The sequence below is a fragment of the Talpa occidentalis genome, unplaced genomic scaffold (genome assembly GCF_014898055.3).
Source record: "Talpa occidentalis isolate TD23 unplaced genomic scaffold, MPIMG_talOcc4v2.1 talOcc4.11, whole genome shotgun sequence".
Lineage (NCBI taxonomy): Eukaryota > Metazoa > Chordata > Mammalia > Eulipotyphla > Talpidae > Talpa > Talpa occidentalis.
Window position 1 is genome coordinate 47,515,676 of NW_023601104.1, and position 21,413 is coordinate 47,537,088.

Sequence of the window (21,413 nt, forward strand, 5' to 3'; positions counted from 1 at the left end):
CGTAGTTGAAATCTGTTGTGAAATGCTGCTCACTGATAACTAGAAGAGTCCACAGTTAGACTGGAGAGCCTAAATTACTCCTTGCAAAATGAGTGAAATATATTAATAGCTAATAGACCCAGCTGACTTGAAACTGAAATAATTGCCTTAGTCATATTTCTATGCCCACCCACTGACACAGGCAACTCTATCACACATGAAGAGGAGTGGAGTTCCAGAACAGAAAGTGCCACAAACAACATTCTTGAAATGGTGCCCACTGGAACTCCATAATTCCCTGATGTAGGGATTTGTTTAGAGATAATCTTCAGAACATTGTGAGGAGTAAGAATATTGAACCAGCGGTCATCTGATGACCTCAAAATTTTCGGAAAAAAATAAATTTTGTTACTACTTTTGATGATTGGACTAGAGTTATATTTTACTTATTTCAAAAACACATCTTTCTGTTCCTTGACAACTGACTCCACCATCTCCTGCATTTCACACCCCCAGGCTGGGTAACTGGTACATGTGCTAGGAGAGAGTTCACCGACCGATCCACTCCATTTCACCTGGACCTCAAGCTGGCCTGGCATTCATCTCTTTATTTGGGTATTCTTCCCTCCACAAAGATGCGTTCACAATAATTTATTCTGCCTTCCTTGTTTAAGATGGCAGTGTGCCCTTTGCTCTCTTTCATCTTTGCTTTTCCCTCTACAGTAGACTTCTGAGCAGATAGGATTTTGAATCTCATATTTGTTAGAGTTTTTATTTTCAATTCCATGTCTAAAACTTCTTGAAGTCTGTTAAGTCCCTCAGTCCCCCAACAGAGTGCATGCCGCCGTCTTCGCAGGTGGCTTCAATAATCCTCATGTCAGTTAACTGACTGGTTATATGGAAAACAAATGTGTTCAGGCCACGTTAAAGGAGCCATGGTGGGCATGAAAGAGCCCCTGCCATACCCCATCCCACCTTCAGAGAAGGGGCACAGCGCCTCTTCCCTATCTCTACCTCGTGGACCTATGAGTTGCTCGCAGATCAAGGGAGATGATCCAACTGACCCGACTCCCAACAACTAGTCCTAAGAACAATCACAGCAGAAAATAAAAAAAAAATATTTTCCCCCACGGGAGAGAAAGCTGAAATTATTAGCAAAGAAAAATGCCAAGAGATATCATTGCTTTCCCCCCCACCCCCAACCAGCCTCTCCAGGCTAGAGAACACGTACCATACCCATTTTATCCCAAGAGAGAAAAACTTTCTATAACCTTACAAAAAAAGTTACATAAACAACACTATCTCCTTTGTTTTCTTTTTTACTTTTTAAGGATTGTTTTGAAAATAATTTTACTGATCCAGGAGCCAAGAACTGTTGCTCATTCTTGGGCTGTTGGATGGCCCTGCTGGCAGGGTTGTTTGTTTGCCTAAGATTATTCATGTTTGCTGGGGACACACCACACACACACACAGCTCTCCAGTACTTAAAAAAGACCATGACAACAAAACAACCTCTCCTTGAGCCTGGGACTGGGCCTGAGCAGTACCTGTATGGGATTGTTGGCCTGGAGGGGCAGCAGTCTGCTCGCTCATGTATTCCCCAAGTTCTTCAAATAAGGCTTTCCCTTGTTGAGGGTACAAAGGTAAAGAGCATGAGGGGCTCTGAGTCTATTTACAGCAAGCAGACTGTGAGTGTTGAGAGACAAGCAGGTGGTGGACAGGAAAAAAATGAGAGATAAACTGCCAGGGAAAACACATCAAGATAGGGCTACTTGTCTTGAGGTTAATATTTTCAGTAAAAGGACATATCCAAAAAAATCACCCAGTCAAAAACAAACCCTAGAAATCTGTGAAAGTGAGAATGCCAGGAGGGAGCGGTGGAGGGTGGAGAGAGGTAAGGACGGAGGGGACACAATGGTCTGCCATGGGGGGCTGTGGGTGTGTGGGCGGTGGGTGGGTGATAAAGAACATCTGAAGAGCTGCAATCCTGTATCTTTAAATAATACACTGTGGTGGACACCAATATTACCTCAGTAAATTTAAAAATTTTTAAAAAGTAAAAGCTAAAAAGTCAGTGGTTTCATCTATACACCACAGAAACCTTGTAAGGTCTACATGTACATTTCCTACTCAAAGGCAACTAAGATGTTTCAGATTAACCTGAAGAAAAGGTGACACAATGTTGCTCTGAAGTATCGCTACATTTATGCAAAATAATAAAATATAACCTATTGGGAAAGGAATTTGAACAGCACATGAAGTTTATGCTTTGTGTATTTAAACTTCTTTAAAATAGAAGCATAAAAATTTCTACAAATATAGGCTCCCCAATTCAAACACACAAAATAAGTAACTCTGAGAACAAAATTGAACTTTAAGTGTCCCATGCATGTTCTTTGTGAGGAAGTTATCTTAAAATATTTCTCCTACTCAATCACAAGCCTCTGTGATTTGAATTTTCTTTTTAATATAGTCATTTTATATTAAGTGTTCTTCCATCACAAAAGGATGAAAAGCAAAACTGATAAGTTATATAATATATAATGTCAACACGTTTTTAAACACACAATTTCACCTCAAAATTAATCAAATCCTTTCCTGAAATACTTCAGCTGCTCAGGGGTAGAGAGTCATTCACTGTTCTGATCTCAGTACCGACCATAAAGCCTGCCTCATAGTAGGGCACAATAAATATTAGCTGAGTTATCACTACTGATGCCGGCGTGTGTAACAACTGCTGCCGCTTTACCACGAGTTCTTGTCTCGCGAAACCGTAGAAAGGAATTCACAGACTTTTTGGAGTAAGTAAGCAGAGAGAGACAAATCTTGTCTTTGAAAGAAAAGTTTATTTAGGAAGAAAAGAGACAAAGAAGAAAGACTCCCAGGTATAAGGTACCTGGGAGGGGCCGAGATGAGCCGGTACGGGATATTACATTGGCAATATATACTTTTTCTCCCTCATTATGTTTAAATTTCACTCTCTCGCTCCCTGATTGGTTAACTCCCAGAGGGTCTCACACTTACTAAGTGGGGGAATTTCACATTCTTTATCTAACAGCTTTCCCTTTCTCCACTTGTCATGCTTGTCACTTTATCTTTATGGCCTAGTCCTCTGGGTGAGCATCTCTACACTTTATCTTTATGGCCTAGTCCTCCAGGTGAGCATCTCTACATTGAAGTTAAACAGCTGCCCTTCTAAGTTGTCCATAAATTAAACCACTCTCCATTTCTCTAGTCTCCACCTCCCTTTCTCACCTGAAGAAAACCAGGACCATTGTTAACAGTATTAATATTGTCCGTGGCCCTGGGATATTTGTTTTTCCTAATGGAGTTGGTTACATTCCCTTGGTTGTCCTTATCTCTGAAGCCTCCCTAAATTCTTCAGAGGTCCCCTCCTGCACTGTCCCTGAAACTGCCTAATAACCCTAGCTTGCCCTGTGTCTCACTACTATGAACACACACACACACACACACACACAAATGTGCAACCGTCAATCCACCTCTGGGTAATGCCCTTCCTGCAAACACGGTCAACAGAGCAATCTTCTGAGCAGAGGGGAATATTTTTAAATTGGCACGTCAACATTTAAAGAATGAGCTGAGGGTTTGTACTTGTTGATTTACAAAAACACATCGATTTTATTCATTTTGAGCTGAGAATCAGTTTAGGAACACAAGAGGAGGCAGAAATGTAGGCATGTTGATTTTTCAGAGACCCTGCCAGTCAGCAACTCCTATACTGCAACACAAATGCATTCTTTGCTGTTTTCCTTGGAAAATCATAAGAGTGTGCACTGAGTGTGTCTTATCAGCTTCCAGGTGTAGGCAGTTCGCCCAGCCACTTCAAACAGGGAAGCAGGGATGGGGAGGCTCAGGCTGGGATGGAACCCAGGATGATTCCGCTGGGGTGAGGGCCTTCTCAGATACAATCCCCGATTATTTCCATGTCACCTGAACTTCCTGCTGTTTCCTTTGATTTTTTTTTTTTAAGATCCATGGTAACACACATAATGAAGGATTTGTTTACTCTTACAGAGGAAATAACTGAAAACAAATAAATAGGCTGCACTTCTTACTCTACCTAACCTATGATGACCCTTTGTGATCCTGCTGATTGAAACAAATGAAAGAGATCATCCCCTAGCCTGAAGCTGATCGCCTGCAATGAGGCTTTTGTATTTACACAGTGTTTCAAAGGCTGTTTGACACTCATCTGAAATCACCCACTGCCCCCTTTCTCCTCCTTTGTGTTCAAGATTAAGATTTTCTTCCTGTGCCCCTCTCACAGCAGCACATTTGCTGGGAGGGAAGCACATTTCTGACTCTTCCCTGTCCTCTCCTATTTGTTTTGGTTCTTCTTCCATCTTTGCCACTGATGCACTGGGTTTTCTCTAGGGACTGATCTTCTGACTGGATTGCTTTTCTGACACCTTTTAAGTAGCTGTGCCCTTTCACACTGAGTGAAAACTGTTCCTTCGACCTTCTCCCCTACAGCTTCAAAATCTACAACAACCTTCTGAAAAACAGTATTTTTCTCGCAGTGTCAAGAGTAAAATCTAGCAGTGATTCACATATGGTACTGAATTTTAAGCTGATGATTCCCACGTGTGAGTTACTGCTGGATTCTACTCTCTTGAGTTCTCAGACCTGTTTTGCTATTTTCTGCAGTGCTGAGATGTGAAGCCCTCTTTCACGCTCAGAAATTCAGGCTCACAAACTCCCAGGACGCACTGGAAGTCACGCTCCTTTCCTCCTGTCCTCTCTCAAGTCCCTGAGAAAAGTCTCCTGTTTTAGTTTCTCAGTCTCAATGGTTGAGTAACACTGTAGCTACAGACTACAAAAGAGTTGGAAGGAGATGGTATTTGCTACATAATAGGTAGAGGAAAATGGCAAGGAATAGTATCAAAGCTTAGTGGAAAATTTTAACACAATTTGAAGAACCTTTGAGACTTACTAATTACATCTGTTTATTAATTTGTTCACACATCTATTCACACAAGTTTCAAGTGCATATTCATTGTCATGCCTTGTAGAAGGGGCTGGGGAACAGCTTTGATGATTCACTTGCAGCATAAAAACTTACCCCAGCATCCTCTGATATCATGTGTGAAATTTAGAGTGCTCTGACTTCATCAATACAACATCACGGTGGTATAATTTATTTCATTAATAATCATTATGCCATCCCTCTTACGAGTACAAGTTTGCACATTTCCCACACCAGAGAAACAGCTTTCTCCATATTGTCCTGACATGTAAAGGCACTCTGAAACAGTCCCGTTTTGTTGATCATCTACATACTAGAACACAAACAACCGATCCAGACCCATTTGGTGCATCAGCTTGGTAATCAGACTGAAGCCAAAGGCCTGCTATGTTCACAGAGCACCCGACCAACTCACATAGAGACCTGCCAGCCAGGCTTCCTGGTAACACAGAGCCAAACAGCACCACCGAAGTCTGCCACACAGGCAGTATAATGTCCAAAACACATGGGTCATCCAAGAAATATGAAGTTGAATTAATAAGGCCAGAATTCCCTTTGAAAGGCCAGCAGACAGCATGGCGCCAGCATGGTATCAAGCTCCAGACCAACATCAACTTCTATAAATCAGTGGTAGCATCTAACCTCTTTTGGTGCAGGGTAAATTTGAACCTACCACAGATGCCACATCTGTCTTCTTCAGCAGTTCCACTTGAGTCACCTTTCAGCACTCGTGAATATTAGACACCCAGCACATCCAAAGTCATAAAAGTCCTGAGATGGGATTGGTCTACCACACTTAAAGCCACATTTATTGTGGACCACAAGGGTTCACAGACTGGTCAGCCACAGCATAAAAGCATGCCCCCTTCAGAGGGTTGTTTGCTGGAAGAGGGCATGAGGGAACCTGCTTAGGTGGTGGTTAAGAAGTGATATACAATTTCTAATTAACACAGAATGAATTTCACATTGTTTCTTAGAGAACAAGGGAGTTTATATCAGGTTTCTTGGTGGGTTTTTTGGGTGGCAGACAAATCTTTTTTTTTTTTTTTTTTTCTTTTTTTTGATGGGACCCTCGCTGGCGGCCAGGGAACAAACTGGTGCTGCAGAGGCTGCAGGCAGCCTCGCAGCCCAGCGCTCAACCGCTACGCCACCAGGGGAGGCCCAGTAGACAAATCTTAATCTCTTACTCTACTAAATACCTTCTCACCTCCTCCTCTGCACCACACTGAAACAACTGATGAATGAAAGTAAACGCCAAGCCAAACCAATATTATCAACTCATGCGGACAAAAGCTTAAGAACACACCTCTACTATGTAATATTTCTCTTAAAGTAACTAGAAAATAGTCACGTACTTACTGTAACAGTTCCTAGGTCACCTTCCCACTTCAGAACTCCTTTCCAAGTGTGGAAGAAGTGAAGTTGCTCAGGCTTTTACGCTGCCAGCTTCTGACTATCACCTGCAGCCTTGATTGTTTTAATGCAGGAGAAGCTTGGGAGCGTGGGCGCGGTGCACGCTGCCTGATGGTGCACACCTGGAGTGTGATGTGGGCATGCATGACTGTGCACACCTGGGCCTAGAGGCTGAGGCTATAGGGGTAGCATCACTCAGCCAAAAAACGGCTATAGAGGAGCGGCTATGAGAGGAAGAGACCACAAGGGAATCCCAGAGAGAGCTGGGAGAAAAGTGTCAAGATTCACTGGGGGCTCGGGGTCCTCCTGCCCCCCACCCCAGCCATCCTGCTCACCTTGTGCCTGGTTGCCACTGCACCAAGTTTCTAGGTCTTCACCCAAAGGCCCTTCTGCTAGAAAAGGGCAAAGAAAAGAGATTTAAAACTAAGCCAGGCTGAACTACTTTACTAATGAGGCATTCCCAGTAAAGCCTGCAATCTATAACTCTTAATTATGAGCTACAAAGTAAGAAATAAGGAATTTCAACTCTGTGTTGGGGAGGAGTGAAAAAAATAATTAAGAAATAATGCACTTTTACATTCATGTCCTCTATTTAGGAATTAGAGTTCTTACTCCAAAAGTTTAGTGTTTTCAACTATATTTCAACTGTACTGAATTTTCAACTTTGAAAAGCCAATGTATGCCATTTCATGACATAAACTCTCAAATGATAGCAATGTTAAAGCCTAGGTTCTCAATAAAAAAGCCCAGAGGTAGTGGTGAGCTTTAGATTCTATTAGAGTTCATCTAGTTTATCCACCCCAACTTCATAGATGAAGGGACAGAAGTGCCCTATGGATTAGTACAAACTATCACAGGCAATGCAATGTTACTGTCAGACACACAGCAATCCGAATTTTGCACAAAACTCAAGGACATCTGAAACAGCCTCCCCACTATACTGGCTTTGCCATCTTTCCAGAACTACATCTGGTTTGTGGAAGATTTGAAAACGGTCCAGAAAAGACAGTAAAAGTTCCTGGAAGAATGGAAAGAGGGGCCACAAAGAAAGATGAGAAACAAATGGAAGTAGAACAAAGAATCCTGTAGATGAGGTTGCTGGGTAAATAAAGATGTGCCACTGTATGTAGGTAAGGATCTTTTAAACTATTTCTAAGTGGTATACTTCAGAAGCATTAAGTAATTCATATTGTTGGGTGTTACCATCCTCAGAACTCTTCATACAAAACTGAAACTGTACTCATTAAACAATAACACCCACATCCCTCCCCCCCCAAGTTCCTGGCTACCAATTTACTTTCTGGCCTATGAGTTGGAGTACTTTATATACCTCACATAAGTAAAATCACACAATATTTGTATTTTTGTGACTATCTTATTTCACTTAGCATAATGTCCTCAAGCTAAAGTGTTATTTTTAAGAGGGCACTTAACTAGTCTTAGCTGAGGAGTTGACCAGCTGTTTTCCATCTTCCATAAGAACAAACAAGAGAAAATTAGTTCAAATGGCAAGGGTAGAAAAGCTGTCAGATGCTGGAATATAAACTCTTTTAAAGAAAAAAGTATTCTTTAGCACTTACAGAAGGGCTATAAACAATATGTTAACACATATTAAGAGGACTTATTTCCTTATGATAAGATCTCTTAAAATTATGAAATTAATTCAACAAGGCCCAATTGAGTCTCTGACTATAATGATGTGGGAACTACTAAAGAAACAGAACATATTGTCTTTTTCCTTGAAAAACATACAATTTATTCTAAGCATAATATAAATTCCTTCAAATTCTTGTGTTACTTACCATTTTTACAATAAGCCAGGGATAGCAAATGGCTTTCAATTCAAGCACCAACTCTTAAAACTGTTTAGAGACTTTTTGAACCCCTGTGATGAATTCTGAGCCCAAGACTGAGCATAGAAGATGCTCTGATTAGTTATTGTAGTTTGTCATGGGTCAAAAAGAGACAAGGATAAGAGTGTCATCTCCTTGCCATTCCTACAAAACTCTTATATTTTATTATGCATAATTGACTGTTTCGTGCTGATCAGTATTTGTTTCATGTTTGTCTCCTTAGCTAAAATGAGCTTCACATCAGCCATCAGTGCTGCATTTTCTACTTGTTTAGCATTCTCACAAATATAGCACAATACTAGGACCATAGAAATACACAATAGTGTGCCAAGAAACAGGGAGAGGGGTTCTGGGAGATGGCACTGTAGGAATCAGCAGCGATCTGTCTGCCACTTTGGCAATAAAGCACAGAATGTATCTGTATGATGTAACTATTTTGGAATTATGGAGTCTATTGAAAGCTTGAAACGTCCAACAAAAAATTTAGATGGTAAGTAATGCAGGAAAAGAGGGAAAAAAATTGTAGGTATAAAGAAAATAAATAGCAAAATTACAAAGAAAGACCCTCCTTATCAGGAATTACTTTAAATGTAATGGGTTAAACTCTCCAATCAAAACACAGAGATTGTAAGAATGGATATAATATACAATCTAACTCCATGTTGTCTACAAGAGACTCACTTGAGATTCAAAGACACAAACAGATGAAAAATAAAAGAATGGAAAAATATATTACATGCAAATAGTAACCAAAAGAGAGTAGAAGGGTAGTTCTACAAAACAGACTAAATTAAATTTTAAAAGCTTACAAGAGAAAAGAATATTGTATATTAGTAAAAGATTCATTACAAAAAAAGAGATATAATAATCACAAGTATTCACATACATAATGACAGACCAAGAGGAATTTATTTCAGAATGTAACATGAAAATTGATCAAAGTTCCAATGTTACCTCAATAAAAATAAACTATTAGCTCACAAAATAAAATCGGTCAACATTATACACAACATTACAGAAAGAAGGAGCAAAACCCTACGGTCATTTAAACTGAAAAAGCATTGGACAACATGTAATACTCTTCCATGATAAAACACCCAAAAATTAGGAATAGAAGGAAATGATTTAAAAATAATAAAAGACATATAGAAAAAAAAAATGCAAATGTCATTCCCACTGGTAAAAGACCAAAGCTTTTCCCTTAAGGCCAGAACAAGACAAGGACCCCACCCCTTCTATCAATAGAGTACTGGAAGTTTTAGCCAGACTAACTAAACAAGAAAAATAAATAAAAGGGACCCAAACTGGAAAGAAGTATAATTATTGCTGTTCACAGATGATATGATCTTAAATATAGAAAACCTTGAAGACTGCATCACACACACAAAACAAATAAAAGCTATCAGAGCTAATAAGTGAATTCCACCATATAGTAGGATACAAAGTCAACATACAAAAATCAGTTGCATTTTGATATATTAACAATGACCAATCTGAAAAGGAAATCTAAAGAAAATTCCATTTACTCTTGTATCAAAAAAGAATAAAATACTCAGTAATTAACCAAAGAGATGAAACACACATACATTGAAAAGTATAAAACACTGCTGAAAAAAAATTAGAACAGCCATAAATAAAATAGTTTGTGTATCCAGCCTCATCTGCTACCTCTATCCCTTTCTACTTTTAGTCTCTAGCAGTAATAAAGTTCTTGCCATTCCCACAACACATAACTTTCTCGCATACTTCCACGTGCTGTACCTTGCACATACTCTTCCCTCTGCCTGGCCTTGTCCACCCAGTATTTGGCCATCATTCTTCAACTTTCAACTCCAATATGAAGTCCTCTAAATTACCTACAACAGAATGCATCTCAAATAACCTAAGCCTGAGGGAAATTTACTGGGTGATGTAGGTAAGAGAATCCCATGGCAGGTCATAGATGTGGTTTAACATTTCCTTAGACCCTATACCCCAGCCTAACTTCTCAATCCAAAAGGTTATTTACTTTATCCTTCTGCTTTGCTTCAAATACTGATTCAGTTGAGCAGTTTAAAGAGAATTTTTAAAGATAATAATAGCTATAGCAATCTAGATAGACGAATTAAGTATAAAAGAGGTTCTGCCTAGTTGGCTGTCCTATTACGTCTATCAATGACCAGTTTTATCTCATAAGCTCTTTCACTATAATAGAAATAAAAGTAACACATGAAATACTTAAAACTGACCAAAAATAACTGATACAATTAATGGAATAATTTAATACATATTTGTTATTTCATACTTCAAAAATTTGAATCAATCATTGAGCATCCATCATTATTAAAAATGGACCTGAGTAAACATGTATCTGCACCTTTTTTGAGTAATTTGATTTATTAAATATTTTGAAGTCAAAAAAAAAAAAACACAAAACAGAAGTAGTCAGTGAGAATACGGTGTTTCTAAAGATGACTCCAAAATGCTCTCTGATCTAGTTTTAAATGCCTCAAGATGCTATCCTAGTAATAATAAAAAAAAATCATAACATAAAAAAGGAAGAAGACAAATAACCTCTGCAAAATCAATTAGCTGACCCACCCAGGGTAGCGAGAAGCCAAGGGTAGTTGTAAAACATCTGTGTAAGAAAAATATAAAAAGCATATGATCTTGCCTATTTCCAGAGTTACCATAGAAACAGATCTTCCCAAGAATCTCCCCTCTCTTCTATTTAGGTGATCTGCAAACTAGAGTTCTGGACCAAATTTGAGCTAACACTTGTTTTATAAAGTTTTATTAAAATGCAAATGCAACTGTTTTTAAAGATGTATTTATTTATGCATACAGAGCTGGGGTACAGGCCAGAGGTATGGGGGGTGAGAGGACTCACCAGATACAGAGTGGGGAACAGAACAGACAGAATGACTGAAATACACTGAGAGGAGCATCAGGCGAGACAGGAGAGGTCGCCTGTGCCATGTGGGTCACCTCCCTGGCCGGGGATGGAACTCATGCTGCAGTGCCTGTGGGTAGCTTCACAGTGCTGCGTCTTAACCCCCTGTGCCAAGGAGGTCCCAAATGCAACCTTTTTTTAAAAAAATGTATTGTCTACAGCTGTTTTTATATTACAGCTATAGGATTAAGTAGTTGAAACAAAAACTCTTATTCACAAAACTGAAAATATTTACTATCCAGTTTTGTTCCAGGAAAATCTTGTTGCCCTTCACATACAAACTACTAACAACAATTAAGAGGTCACTAGATTTCTACAATAATAGGGGATCACATCTATTTTTTCAAATCTAGTCATGAATTTGACAGAGTCTCTTAGTGAGATACCAAACTTTCTTCTTCACTTTTTTCACTTTCATAATTTGGAGGTAGTGTGAGGGATATAATATGTTAATGACAGATCAATATGTGTATTAGATCAGTAATGATGACCTTGAACCCAAATTGATGAGATTACAGTGACTGAAGGAAATATATAAGTCCTTAGGACTTCACTGTTTGTGCCCACCCCAGGGAGGGATCCAACAATAACATGCTCATTAGTCATTTGCACATTGTTTTTTAAACCTTCACTCTCCCAGATCCTGTATATATTTATTGGGATCAAATGCTGAAAATCTCAGCCATCAGAAAATGCAAATCAAAGCCACAATGAGATACCATTTCTCACACACAGCCTGGTTATATATATTTAAAAAAAAAAGACAACAATAACACATATTAGGAATGTTAAGGAGAAACTAAAGCCTCCTCACTGTTAGTGGAATTGTAAAATGGTACATCCACTTTGTCAAAACAGTCTGCAAGTTTCTCAAAACGCTAAATTACTCTATGACCCAACAATTCCACTTAAATATATACCCAAGATAAATGAAAACATATGTCCACACAAAAACTTGCACATGAATATTATTAGCCATATCATTCATAAAAGTCAAAAAGTGGAAATAATCCACATACTGATTAATCAGATAAGGAATGGATAAATGAAATCTAATTTACCTGTGCAATGGAATAGTATTCAACAATAAAAAGGGATGAAGTAGTGATGATACATTCTATACTATGGATGAAACTTGAAACATTATGCTAAGAGAAAGATGTAAAACAGACTCTGTTTGACTAAATTTTAGTTAGGCTCCTCAAAGCCTTTTTTCAGCTAAGGCTCATCATGGGCCTGTCCTCAGATCTGTATAGTCCTGTCTTGGAAAGAATCCTGCTAAGTAATTTTAGCAAGAATCTTCAACTTCAATATCTCATCACCCTCAATACCATTTCAAATTCCTTATGCCCTATGCCCTATGCCCTGGCCTGTCTCCAGCAAGAATTCTATTAGGTCAGTTCAGGAGGAAATTCCCCTACCCTTGATATTTCCCCTTAATAATTTCCATCTGCTGACTAACTCTAGCCCCCCACCACAATCTCCTCCTTAGCAATGAATCTCAAGCGTAGTCAGAATTGAACCCAAGTATATACTGAGGTTGTTTCTCCTATGGCCATAGTTTCAAAGAGGTGGGGAGGGAGCTGTTTTATTCCACTGGAGCTTTGGTTTTCTTTAATAGAAGCAAGTCACAAAAGGTCATATATATGAAATATTTAAAAGAGACAAATCTATAGAGATATCTGTCTAGGTACAGGGAACTTAGAGGGTAATATCTAGGTATTTAGTTATTGTCTAGGTGTAGGGGAAATAGAGGTTAATGGCGGGTCTGCTTGTGGGTATAGAATTTCCTTTCAGGGGTGATAAAAATGTTTTAAAAAGTTTTGAAGACTTATTTGTATTTATTTATGCATACAAAAACTGGGGTGTAAGCCAGAGGTGGGGGGAGTGAAAGGATTCACCAAAGATGGAGTGGGGAGCAGAACAGGCAGATCTACTGAAATATACTGCTGAGGGGAGCAGCGGGTGAGACAGAAGACCTCTGCTGTGCCATATGGATTAGCTCCCTGGCCAGAGGTCGAACTCATGGCACAATGACTGGAGATTGCTTGATAGTGCTGAGACTTACACCTGCACCATCAGGGAGGCCCTGTTTTAAAATTATGATGATGGTTACACTACTGTGTGAATATATTAAAAACTATTAAATCATACATTTAACATGGGTGAATTATATGGTATATGAATCATATCTTAATAAAGCTATTTTTAGGGCCTCCCCGGTGGCGCAGTGGTTGAGCACCGGGTTGTGAAGCTGCTCCGCAGCCTCTGCAGTGCCGGTTCGATCCCCGGCTGCTCCCCGGCAACCGGAGGAGGGTCCCACATGGTGCGCAGACCTCTCCTGCCACCCGCTGCTCCCCTCAGAGGTGTACTTTGGTCCTTCTGCCTGCTCTGCTCCCCGCTCTGGCTCTGGTGAATTCTCTCACCCTCCCGTGCTTCTGACTGTACCCAGTGCTTGTACAAATAAAAAAATGGGCAGAAGAGCTTAAAAAAAAAAAGCTATTTTTAAAAAGACTTCTGGTTATGTTATTTGGATGATTGAAAAGGGGAAATTCAAGTACTTTGTGAGCAAGATTTTTAGGATTTTTAAAAATTAAAATAGATTAAGATATTAAAATAGATTAAGATATTACAGAGCATATTATGGTTTCAAAAAGTAGTAAGCAATACTAAAAACAGATCTATAGAGTGTAAAATATAGCAAATGTTTTCAGATCTTTATCTGATTGTGACAAGTAGTAATTACAGTGGCTCCTTTTAAGTGTGAAATATGGACTAGGCCATAGGCTGATGTTTTCTACACATTTTCACTGTACACAACCTTGCCCCAAAATATGTAATACTTATTTCTACTTTTAAGTGAAGAAACAAGTCAAAAAGTTAAATGGCGGGCCTCCCTGGTATCGCAAGGGGTTAAGCACTGCACTATGAAGCAACTGCAGCCTCTGCAGCATGAGTTCGATCCCTGGTCAGCCAGGGATCAACCAACATGGCAAAGTAGACCTCTCCTGTCTTGCCTACTGCTTTCCTCAGCAGTGTATTTCAGTCAGTCTGCCTGTTCTGTTCCCCACTCTGTCTCTGGTGAGTCCTCTCACCCCCCGCAACTTTGGCCTATACCCCAGCTCTTTTATGCATAAATAAATAAATCTTTAAAAACAATTAAATGGCTTAACCCTAACTAATAAGTTGTTAAACCCAACTTTTAAAACTACCCATCTTTACATCCTATGCTATGTGCTCCAAATTAATATTTTTGGAGAAAAATACCTGTTGATAACAAAATTCAAGAAAAGTAATATTCTTCTATTTATACATATTAGAAATGAGATCATGTTTAGTATAGGATCTTGCATAAAATAATCATCCAATTGGTATCATCAGTTATTATTACTGTAATGTTATTATTTCCAAATTTAGTAACCATTTTACCTTACTCATCCCTTCAAAACCTTCTGCAGCCTTATGTATCAGTGATTATCTTTCTCCCTAAAACTTGATCTTCCCTGGAATTCCATGACAGTGCATTTTCCTCATTTTCTTCTTTCTCCTCTGACGGTTGCTCAGTTTCTTAGACATGACTCAAAAAGTGTGATCCATTAAGGGAAAAATGATAAATTGAACTTTCTCAATATTATAAACATTTGTTTTTCAAAAGATACCATTAAGTATAAGAAAAGGTCGAGAAAAATGTTTCCAAATTCTGTATGTCATAAAGGACATATAACCAGAATATGTGTGTACATTCTTACAATTTAATAAGACAAACAACACAAATGGGCAAATGATTTTAAATGACACTTCAAATAAGAAAACATATGAATCACTAATGAGTATATGAAAAGATGCTCAACATCATTTGTCATTAGGAAAACACAATTAAAACCACAGTGAAGTACCATTACCCACTCACTGGAATGGCTAAAAGGATATGGAGAATGGGCCTCCCTGGTGGCACAAGGAGTTAAGATGCAACCTATGAAGACAGCCACAGCCACTGCAGCATGAGTTCGATCCCCAGCCAGGGAGTTACCCACATGACACAGCAGACCTCTCCTGTCTCACCCGCTGCTCCTCTCAGCAGTGTACATCAGTCAATCCACCTGTACTGTTTCCCACTCTGTCTCTGGTGAATCCTCTCACCCCCCACACCTCTGGCCTATACCCCAGTTCTTGTATGTGTACATAAATAAATCTTAAAAAAAAAAAAAAGGATATGGAGAATGTTCCTACATTGCTGGTAGGAATAGAAAATGAGACAACTTTGAAAACAGCTTTTGCAGTTTCTTACAAAGTTAAACATAAATTTACCATATCACCTAACAAGTCAATTCCTAGGTGTCTACCCAAGAAAAACAATACCATACTGCCATGCAAAGTCTTTGACACAGATGATCATAGCAGCTTATCCAAAACAGCTCCCAGCTGGAAACAATCCAAATGTCCATCAACAGGTGAGTGGATGAACACAATATGGGATATTGCTGAACACCACTCAGCAGTATCAGGTAGGCAGGTAGGTAGATGGATGGATGGATGAATGATAGAGTAGACTGATGGATACAACAGTATGGATAAATCTCAAAAACATCATGTTGAGTGAAAAAAAAGTCACTTATATATGATCCTATTTGCATGAAATTTCTAGAAAAGGTAAAAATGAACAGAAAGCAGATGAGCATTTTCCTGGGCTGAAGGTAGGAGGAGGAATGACTGCATACAAGTATCATGGCATTTTTGGAGGTAAGTAAATTGGAGTACGTTTATGGTTTCATAACTATAATAATTTACTAAACATCATTACACTGTATATTTACAATAGATGAAATTTGTAGCACATAAATTATTCCATGATAAAGCTGTTGAAGAATTTTTTAAAAGAAGAATATTTTAGTAATATTTAGACATTTTAATTACTGAACTACTTGAAGGACTAAAGTGCAGAAAACTTTTCATTATCTGAAAATGACTAGAAAAGGCAGAGAATTACCCACGATTTCATCTAAAGAGCAGGGGAGAGCTAAACCTACAAAAGTGTAACTGTAGTTGAAAACAAGGGGAAAGCATGGAGCAGAAGCAATACTTGAAGAGATGACAGATTTTTTTCAAAACCAGCAGAGATTTAGGAAGTTCAACCAAAACCAAAATACCTCTTAGTAAAACTTCTGAAAATCAAAGAGAAAAAGAAAGCCATTTTAAAAGCAGCCAGAGATGTAAAACTCACAAAGAAGTAAAACTAAACCATATTTTTAGGGATGCATACATAGTTGGTGTAACTTCTTAAGAAAGGAATCTTTTTGATTGGATCAAGAAGATGTGGTACATATACACCATGGAATATTACTCCACATTCAAATAAGATAAACACATGCAATTCGCAGCAACATGGATGGCGCTGGAAGGGATCATGCTCAGCGAAATAAGCCAGAAAGAAAAAGAACAATACTGGATGGTCTCACTCATAGCAGGAATCTAGAAAACTTAAATAAGGGACCAGGAAAAAGAATAACTATAAGAAAGTAAAAAATCAAAATCAACAAACAACTATGAACCAGAGACACACTTTGGTGGGGGGCAGGGAAAGGAGGGATTGGGGTCAAAATCAGGGGGTTGCAATTGCATGGGGAATTTAAAATTTAAAAAAATTTTAAAAAAAGGATCTTTTAAGAAAGGAATCTTTCTTAAAACAAAGGATGATAGGGTGTGTTTTGAATGGGGGACACAGGAACTTCTTTGTGCTGGTAAAGTTCAATTTATTCATCTGTATGGTGGTTACCCGAATGGCTGTCATATAAACGTTAATATTCAATAATATACAGAAAAGCTGCACACATGTGTTGCCTGGGCTTTTCTGTATATATCTCACATTACACAGTAAAAGGAAAAAAATTAAATAGTATCTTTGTAAATATATTTTATAAGTGTTATTGTTGGTTTTTCCCTTAGAGACTGTTTGCTGACAAAGAGTACTTTCTGGGGAAATGTTTTCCATGTTGGTGGTTTCATTAGCATCATCACAGTGTTATTTTGACCTGTAGAAGCTCTTGCTCAGAACTTAGAAATATCCACTTCTTGCAGTGCTCTACCAATTAAGAAGCTTCACCAGCGTATTTTCAAAATTAAGAGAATGGCTGGTGAAAATGGCTACTAAAATACAACTGCAGAGCCAACAGAAACATATACTATAGATAAAGGATAATATTTTGCAATGAGTAGGTGGGCAATTTTTATCGTTTTTGGCACGGAAATTTGTTAATTTCAATATCTGCCTAAGAGTTATTTATTTTTTAAAATGAAAACAGATTTTAATGCATAATACATTTTGTTGTTGTTGGTTGAGTCTGCATAATTAGTCTCTTAGCCTGTCTTTCTTAAACCAGCAGAAAACTATTTTGTATACCAACCCTAGGTCCCATATGTAAACAACCCATTTGAACCTGTGCCGCAGTGGATCACAGCATAGTTAGTGCCTTTTTATTTATTTATTTGTTTGTTTGTTTGTTTGTTTATTTTAAAAATTTATTTATTTATACAAGCATGGGTACAGTCAGAAGTGCAGGAGGGTGAGAGAATTCACCAGAGCCAGAGCAGGGAACAGAACAGGCAGATCAACAAAATACACTGCTGAGGGGAGCAGCGGGCACAGCATGAGAGGTCTGTCGCACCATGTGGGACCCTCGCTGGTGGCCAGGGATTGAACCAGCACTGCAGAGGCTGTGGGCAGCATTGCAGCCCAGCGCTCAACTGCTGTGCCACCAGAGGAGGCCCTTTATTTTTTTTAAGATTTATTTATTTACACAAGAACTAGGGTACAGGCCAGAGTCACGGGAGGGTGAGAGGAGTCACAAGGGACAGAGTGGGGAGCAGAACAGGCAGACGACCGAAAAACACTGATGAGGGGAGCAGCGGGGAGACAGGAGGTCTCCGTGCCATGTGGGAATCTCTCTGGCCGGCCAGAATCTAATCTGCACTGCAGAAGCTGCGGACAGCTTCACAGTGCTGCACTCAACCCGCTGCATCAATGGGGAGGGGAGGCCCAGTGCCTTTTCATTTAATTCCTGATTTTTCATTGTCTCTGAGCCAAACCCAGTTCTTACAGTCTGTCCAGTTGCGAATTTGTCTAACTCATATGGCTTTCCTGATGAAGTCAAAGTTCTAATGCTCCATTTTTATTGGGGAAGGCAGACAGAAGGTAGAAAATTGTAATATTTTAAGAGCCACTTCACAGAGCTAATGTTAATCTATATATCACAACATGGATAACTGAATCTAGATAATTATTAAACTCCTGGATTCCATCTGAGATTTGGAAATACCTTGAAGTGTCAAAAAAGAAATAATTCAACATTTTCTCCTAGTCTTGTGTGAAAGTTCAACTATAGTCTCATGGGACAAACTTACTTCTACAGTCTTATTGTCTTCCATTGACAGAGTGCGGTTCTTAGAAGGAAATATTCTATAAGCATCCCTAAACTGCTTACTTTTAATCCACCTCCATTGTGTGTACAAAGATTTACTAACCTTCCTGAAAGCTTCTCTGGTGCTTTAAGGAAAAATGTTTGTTTTATAAACAAAAGTTTGTTTTTGAAATAATCATACCAGATTTACTGGGAGTGTGAGTTAGAGACAGTGCATACACTGTCCAAAGGTTCCCATATACACGTTCTCAGATCTCCTCCAGTCAGGGGTTGACTGCACCAGCTCACATCAGAAATGCTGCCTTTAGGACAAACCACATTTTATCCTACCATGACAGTCTTCTAAATTTATGTTAAAAGGGTTTCTTGTCTTTAATGAAAATGAGGTTGATAAAACATTGTGGTACTTTTAGTGGTCTTATATTATTCCCTTAAACATTTTTTTGAAATTTTTTGTTTTTTTAATTTTTTTATGATTTAATTTTTTGTTTATATCTTTTACATCATTGTGTATTCCCCGTAAAATTCCCATCACCAGTTCACCCGTGAACCTTCACCATAGTCCCTTGCGCTCTTCTTGCCCCTGTTTTGATCCTTTTTCAATACTACTAGCCTGTGATATTTAAAAGTCTGGGAACCATATTTTCTAGATGATCTCTTCTGAATCCTACAGCTTTTTTGTTGACTCACACACTATTACAACCATCTAGTACCACATTTTATCCTCTCTAACCAACACCATTGTATTACATATTCAACTTGTTACTTCTTAAAATGTCCCTCAATAAACAGACTACAGTGGCAAAAACAAGACAAACCAACAAGCAGTTTTTTGTTTCTCTCTGCTTCCTCCTCTATTGCTTTCCCTGCTGGCATTTCTGGTTCACCAAATGAAAAGTCATGATAAGAGCAGGCATTCCTAAAATCAATCAGTCGCTGTCTCTCTCTCTCTCTCTCTCTCTCTCTCTCTCTCTCTCTCTCTCTCACACACACACACACACACACACACAAACACACTCTTACACACATACACAGAGTGGTAAGGACAAAACAGGAAATAACCTCTTAAAAAAAATTTAAGTGCACAGTATCTGTTCTTTTTCCCCACTCATTCTTCTGGGAACTGCTGCCTTCAGACTTTAATTACCACCTCTGTGCTGATGACTTTCAACACTTCAGATCTAAGAGCTTAAACCACTGAGTTCCAACACTTCACAAACCATCTGTCCTGGGATGGCCACCATCAACTCAAACTTTCCATCTTCCAAAATGAACTAATTCTGTTCTCCAACAAACCAGCTTACCCTTGCAAATTTCCATTTTCCACCAAGCACTTTGATGGCAACAAAAATCTCATTGTTCTTTTATCCTTCCTTCTCTTTCAACTTCTAAATCCAATCATCACTCAAATCATTTTGCTACATTTTTCAAAATTTCAACACAAACTTTGGAGGAAAAAAAAAATACACACCTACATTTGACTCCATAGTCTGACATTTAATAGCTATGAGACCTTTGGACAAATTACTAACCATTATACACTGAAGGTCTGTGTCCTTCCAAATTTCATTATGTTGAAACCCTAGCTCCTATTTTGATGGCATTTGGAGATGGGACATTTGGGAAGTAACTAGGGTTAGATGAAGTCATCAGAATGGAACCCTCATGATGGCATTAATGCCCTTATAAGAAGAGACACAAGAGAGTTGACTTGCTCGCTCTCCACCTATGCACAAAGACAAGATCAATGTGAGCACATAGTGGGATGTGGCTGCCTAGGGAAAGAGGCGAGACCTCAGAATTAAACCTACCTTGCCAGTACCTTGATCATGTATTTCCCAGCCTCCAGGACTGAGCGAAATAATTTTCTGTTTTAAGTTACAGTAGCTCACACACACTAAAATAAAAACATGCTCTTTGCCTTTATAAAATGTGACAGTAACAAATGCCCTGCTGGCAAATATTAGTTCTTTATTTTCTCTATCTTCATTACTACCTACACATCTCAGGCCCTCATCTGCTAGAGACAACCACCTAGCCAAGTTTCCTATTTGTACTCTTTCCTTGTTCCTGTCTACCCTGCAAACTACAATCACATTAATGTTCAAAAAAATCAAATCAACCATGTCACTCCAATTTCTCAGACTTGTTAATGGCCCCCCAGTTCACTACTAGAGAAAATTTAAATTTCCAAGTCTGGCATCAGAGTATCTCAAAGTATCTCTAATACTATCTACTCAAGTCTCTCTGAAGAAAAGAAAAACTCTTCACTTCTACAGAACGGTTTTTACTAATCCCTTTCCAACCTAGGCTGGAAGGTACTTTGTCTCCCTTCTCTCTACATCTCTTCATCTCTTCTTTAATTTTCCCTCTTCCAGTTGTTCCAGCTGAGTAAGTTTCTATGTTTCTACTTCTCATTTTGATGCATAAGTACATGCTACCTTTCATAGCTTAACTGCTTCTAGTAACAATAAATTATTATCTTAAGAAAGTAGGTTTCTGAGGAGCAAGACCCATTACCCATGTAATATGTGATTTTTTTCTATAATCCTCAACCCCCCAGCACAATGATCCATGGTCAATTTTCAAGAAACACTACTGAATGAATGTAGTCTGGCATTGCTTGATATGCAGTTTACATTTTTTAATTATAAAATATTTCAAATATATAGCACTATATAATGTCATGCTGTCAGGTTTCTGAATTTTTAGAGATTTATTTTATTTGTTTATACATACAAGAACTGGTGTCGAGGCCAGATGTGGGGGAGATGAGACAGAGTGGGGAGCAGAACAGGTGGATTGACTGAAATACACTGCTGGGGGGAGCAGCA

At 38.7% G+C, this 21,413-nt stretch overlaps 1 long non-coding RNA gene across 2 annotated transcripts in view; it reads right to left on the bottom strand.

The window, feature by feature from the left end:
* Window positions 1–21,413, bottom strand: part of LOC119238988 (uncharacterized) — a 95,735-nt gene that overhangs the window by 39,265 nt on the left and 35,057 nt on the right. The window contains exons 4-5 of one of the 2 annotated variants that reach the window (XR_008549731.1): window positions 6,715–6,771; window positions 6,326–6,501 (exon numbers count right to left, since the gene is read on the bottom strand). This is a non-coding gene — a long non-coding RNA (uncharacterized LOC119238988). The remainder of the gene's footprint in view (window positions 1–6,325; window positions 6,502–6,714; window positions 6,772–21,413) is intronic. The other variant, XR_005123722.2, reaches the window with a different exon arrangement.